General features: G+C 44.7%; 1 long non-coding RNA gene across 1 annotated transcript; it reads left to right on the top strand.

Annotated features, from left to right (window-relative positions):
• The first annotated feature begins 402 nt into the window (after positions 1-402).
• On the top strand, positions 403-2,239 carry LOC124666859. Its single transcript, XR_006991073.1, has 2 exons — positions 403-656; positions 1,837-2,239. It is a non-coding gene; the product is annotated as an uncharacterized LOC124666859 (long non-coding RNA).
• The last annotated feature ends 3,767 nt before the right edge of the window (positions 2,240-6,006 follow it).

Raw genomic sequence — 6,006 nt, 5'->3', positions numbered from 1 at the left:
GAGTACGCGCTTTCTTTCCCGCACCTGAAAAGACTCGTCCTCCAGGACGTTACCGTCTCGCAGGACACCCTCCAAGGCCTGATCTCCGGCTGCTCTGTCCTCGATACCCTGCTGCTTAACGAAATGCCTGTAGGTGGTCACGGGCCGTCCACGGTGCCGCTAGCCCAGCCCAATTAAATCCTTATATCGGACGCCCACTGTCGGAGGAAAAAACTTGGTGGGCTTCCGCTACTCGTTCCCTACCGCCGCCACGCCGCTCGACGGGATTAGGTCTTCCTCGCTGCGACGCTGCGGTCCTCTCCTCTTCGTGCCGCGCTGGCGCGCCGCGCCATGGCCGGCGGCTCCCTCCCTCCGCTCAACCAACTGCCGCTCCCTCCCTCCACCTCGCTTCCCCCTCGAGCTCGCGTGCCGCCGCCACCCCTCCTCTCTGTCCGCCGCTCGCCGCTCCCCTCCATGGCCACTGCCCTCCGCCTCCTGTGTTGACCTCGTCCGCGTCCGGCACCTCCATTCTGCCACGGGAAAGGACCACTCTCACCCCGTCGTTTGAGCAGCAGACCTGTGGGGAGCTCACGGCGGCCGGCGAGGTTCTTGGGGATCCTCAACCGCACGCATCCGGCGAGGTCCATGGGGAGCTGCGGAAGAAGATTTGCAAGAAGGTACTCTTCCTCTCTTACTCCTTACTTGCACTTTGCAGCAACGAATTAGGAGACATGATGTTGATTCACTTTCTTCTTCTATGTAAACTCCGTTAAAGAAACATGTAGAGTAAATTTATGTCTGCAGCTATGTAGAGCCAAAATACTACTGCAGCTATGTCTGCTAAAACTTGCACACATTTGATATTCCGGTTTTAGGCCAAATGATATGCAATTTGAGGTGACTGAATTTCAGACAACTGAGAATTAGCATAACTTCTTGAAATGTTTAGTGGAAGGATTTTGTACTTAAATCCAACCTCATTCCTGCATCGTATGAGTAGGGATCAAAATGAAGAAACATACAAGTTCATGGTGAACAGTTAGACCTTTAAGGCAGTAAAACACAGCTCACAAATTTGTAGATTAGCTTTCTCGGTTGGAAAGCATGCGGCATGCCAGTAATTCTGGTTACTAGTGCACACTTGTTTTGCAGTTTCTATTTTAAGTTGAATCGACTGTTTCTATTCATAGTTAAGATGACTGTTGATATCAGTGGCTAAGACATATATGCTGGAGTGTTAGTGAATCAAACATGAAAATAACACCATGTGGTGTGGATTTGTATCCACTGGACATGGTTTACAGCTAATCAAATACTCACAGACAGACAGTATTGTAACAGCGACAGTAAAGTATGTTTGCATAGTAATGAAGTTAACTGAAGTGTTATGCAGTCATCTTTTTGTGACTGTAGTCACTTAATATATAGTAGTACATAGTGTAAGGTGAAGTATATTGGTTTCTTCTAAGATCTCACGAGACAGTATAATGCGTGGAAAAAGTCTTCAGCTAAAGTTACTCGACCAATCATTTGCTGGACCGTGATCCCCACAAGGAGGAGTGTTGCTTACATTGTCTTAAATTCCCTGTCTCCAGGTTATTATTGTTGTAGGCTTCTCATATTGTCTTTATTATTGTTGTCAAGATCTGGAACTTTTTCCCTTTGTAGTTTTCTTGCTGGCATCTACTTTAGAAATACAAAATTACTTTTTTATTCTGTTTTTTGTTCAAGTTAAATGGCCAGTGCACACTTAAGTAATTTTTCCATTACCTGATAATGTGTGCATGCATGACTTTAAAATCATGTACAGTGTATTCATTGTGAAGCTTACTTCTTTCAGTACTTGCTATTTGGCAGGCCATAATCAGTGAAGGTAGCAGTCTGTGTAGGAACGATGCGTGGCGAGCAGGTTTTTTCTTTCCAGTATTGCGAGCCACTAAGCCAGCGAAGAGTATGCCCACTAGCTGTTTGTCGAAATTCCCCTGTGATGCGTACTGCGCTACAGAGCATTTCTATTTCGGATTCTTATAGCTTGGTCATGACATTACCTGTGTCTTGATTGTATTGTCCAGTCCACGTACTAGAATTTATGTGGATAATTTATGTGGATTTAATAGTCCAGAGATGAAAACTAACAGTCAATGGTGTTGTTAAGCCTTTTGTTAGCGGAGTGTGCTAACAAAATTTCTGAATCTGTCAAACTTGACTACTTCTAATTCATCCGGATGTTTAACATGCATTGTGAAGCTTACTTCTTTCAGTAATTTTTCCATGACCTGATAATATTGTGTACTCATTTTAAAAGAGATGCTCATGTGTTTGAGAGGCATTCTCCTGTCATTTCCTGTTTGTGTTGTTTTGAGATACTCTGAATTTATTGGGACATTTTCCTGTCATTTCCATTTTGTATTGTTTTAAAATACTCTAAATTTCTAGACGCTGCTTATACATGTATGTATTATAGCAAGTATATGTGCTAGCAAGTATACGTCTGAGGAAATAAACAGCTAGTGGGCAAAGTCTGAACGAATAAACAGCTACGCTAAGCTACGATCCGAGCCTTGATTGCTTCGGCAAGCAGATGCGACCTGCCGCGCGATCCACGCCGACGGCCCATGTGCTCGGCTGCTTGGCGGGTTAAAGTGGGCCGACTGGGCACCACTTTCTATCAGAAAAATAAAAGTGCAGCAAGTGGCCTCCCGCTTTGGGCTGGTGGACAGAGGTGGACAAGTAGTGGTTTCCCACAGACAGGCCCACCTACAGCCTGAGATGACCGGTCTGATGAAAGTGTCATTCGCCGTGTGCTCATCAACTCACAATCTCTCCGGATCATCGAGAATGGCTGCACAGTCGATGTAGTCATCGAGAATGCACCTCGCCTGGAAAGATTGGTCACATTCCAGGGCCATTATCATATCAATTACTTTTACACCCCGCTGTTCTTCAGGGCACCCAAGGAACAGAAAGTGGAGATCTTGAACTCAGTCGGATACTTCTACAAGGAAGTGGTTATGGAGATCTTCAGAACGACAATGCGCAACGTGACTGTATTGGTTCTCAAGGCTTCTGGACCAGACCTTGATTCGGTTATTGAATTCCTGAGATGCTTTCCTTGCCTGACGAAACTGTACATCACCTCTTCTCTCCGGATGTGTTCGAAAGATGATAAACATTACAATCCGCAAGATCCTATCGAATGCCTTGAGCTCCATCTTAGGGAAGTTGTACTCAAGTGCTACGAGGGCAAGCAGCCGGATGTGAATTTTGCCAAGTTCTTTGTGAAGAATGCTAAAGTGCTCGAGTTGATGAAATTCGGTGTCACCGACAGTTGTACCAATAAATGGAGAGCTAATCAACACAAGCGGCTCCATCTGGACAGTAGGGCGTCTCCAAATGCTCAATTTCATTTTATATCTGATCTTACTTGTGATAATTTTGCTTGCTATGATGTTCTCTCCGTGCCTGATCCTTTCGGACGCAATTCTTGTATATATTGTTCACGAGTCTGACCAGGAGCATCAGGTTTTCTTGCATGTCCTATCTTGTGTGCAAACATTATTCATGGCTATTATTTATGCAGTTATTGTTGTGTAAATACATTTATTCTTTAAATAAAGATGCTACTAAGTTTAAGATGAGATGCAGTTCCTTGTGTTCTTTGTTTGCCTCTTTCATACCAGTTTGGGCTCTTTGATCCCATATGTTTCAGATATTGAGCTAGTTTTAGTTATCCTTCGTAGGTGTGTTGGACCTGAAGCTTAAGTTCACAAATCTCAAAGCTTCACAGCTCCATCTTTAATATTTTTTTTTGTCCTAACCTAACCAGATTGTGATTTTTTTTTTTGCGAAACAATCAGATTGTGATTAGATACCCGAAAACCACCACACCCACACACCTACACTTCTACACTATCAGTTGCACGTCTCATCCTGAGTCTGATGTAGACCCTTTGAGCGGTCTCCTCTCTAACCAACTCCACGGTGACGAGAGGAAGGCTGGCGGTGTTGTGAAAGACCCTTCTATTTCGCTCCTTCCATGCCCCCACATGGCATAAATGAAAGCATCTCACTTGCTTAGCTTGAATCTAATAAGAAGTCTGATTAGTTCGTTAACATATATTTGTCCTAAATGCCGAGATTCTAATATGCAATACAATTGGGGCTTATTTGCATTGATGGCTTGATGCACAAGTCATATAGCAAGTTTGTAGTCTTCGAGGCAACTTACATATAGAAGATGTGTAGCAGGGAATGGTTAGTCGGATGATTAGCGGAAGGCGTGTCACTGTTATTTGAATCAGCTCTACAATTATGATGTCCTGGAATGTGCTAACAACTTGTGATCGGACTTCGAAAAACGGTTAACTCCTTGACAATAAGTATTGGATGGTATTCCCTCCCTTCGCTACCGGAAATGTGATCTTTGCCGACATGTTTGCCGAGTGTCGAAACAAGGGGTACTCAGTAAAGGCTTCTTTTGTCATGTACCAACCACAAAACTATTCGGATTCGTAGCAGAAAACAAAAAAATCTAATTAACGCAAACCCTAATTGCCCAAGATCTATCTATTAGTAATGATCTAAGTGAGATTTGGTAACATACCCTTGTAGACCAAAGCGGTTAACGTTCCGCTAGAACATGGATGATGTAGTCATACTCGTCGTTGACCTCAAGGTCGAGTGAAGGTTCTCGTATGACGTCGAGTGCCGTATCTTTAGCACCTCATAGTTTTCACACACATACGATGCTCAACAACGCTCATGGCTCAGATCCAGCAAAGTTGCGGAAGTAGATCTTCTGGATCCGGATCCCAACAGCGCTCCCATGTACTGGTGGGGTCAACTCCCTCCGTATGCAGCTCTTCGAGGAACCGCACGCGGGAGAGAAAACCCCGCGATTTGAGCTCTTTGGAGGAAGGTTCTTCCTTCCACACTTGCTTCGGGTTTGATGTACCCGAATACTTCCACATGGCATGGAGCCTTTTTTTTAACACAAGGCATGGAGCCTAAGAGGTTGAATTCGACGTCTAAGAAAAATCGACATAATCTGAAGCCCAAATGTGTCTAGGTCAGTCTTTTCTCGAAGATTCCTGATTTTGGTCATAAGCTTTTCAGATTCAGTAGTCCCAGTCTCCGATAGCTCGTTCTTCCAAGACCTTTTCAACGCAACCTCTTCGATTGCGAAGGACGAGTGTCCCTTCGGATGAGCTTCAGATTGCACATTCTTCATTGAAAACCATTTTTGCTGCCAACCCTGCACAACGTACTGCAGACGGAAGTTGAAGTACTCATCCAATTTGATACTTATTGCAACACCACCAACTTCATAGGTGTCATCTCCATCTCCATGCCTCTTCACCATGTGGAGATACCTCCAAAGACCCCAATTTGGATGAATACCAAGATAGAATTCACACATGGTAATAAAGCACGCAATAAGGAGATATAGGTTGAGCGCCAGGTTGTACAGTTAGAGGACATAGGTGAAAAGCAGTCCACGAAGAAAATCATGAGCAGGAAGGGATAAACCGCGGTAGAAATTGATGGGGAAAACAGAAAAAAATCCAACCAGCAGCAGGACTCGAGATTACCTCGCTGCATGGGATCTTCACATCATCGTCACTGAGAGATACCAAGCTGAAGTTTCTCAAGTTCCGAAGATCTTTCACCTTGATGAGAGATTTGCCCATCAGCCTTTCCTGGCCTTTGATGGAGCAGTCGAAGCAGAGGCGCCATTTTTCTTCGAACCGGTGGTGGCATAGGCGACGATGGCTTTTCCTTTCCTCGCCATAATCTTGGAATGGAGGATTTTGGTGGAAAAAGGCAGATGCTTGGATGCTCTGGAAGTTGGGCGGCAATGGCGATGCACGCGTGGCGTAAGAGATGAATCAGGGCGGCGAAAGGATGGAGAAGACCGCCATGGTTTTCTCCGTTTCTATCTTATGAAAATTACTATGGTCATTTTGGTCATAAGATTGGTTGTTCCCACTACGTGGTGAGGATCTGGTGCGAACATGTGGCAATGGG

This window comes from Lolium rigidum, chromosome 6 (genome assembly GCF_022539505.1).
Source record: "Lolium rigidum isolate FL_2022 chromosome 6, APGP_CSIRO_Lrig_0.1, whole genome shotgun sequence".
NCBI classification, from domain to species: domain Eukaryota; kingdom Viridiplantae; phylum Streptophyta; class Magnoliopsida; order Poales; family Poaceae; genus Lolium; species Lolium rigidum.
Note: the sequence above shows the minus strand (reverse complement) of the source record. Positions and strands in the feature narration are given on the sequence as shown.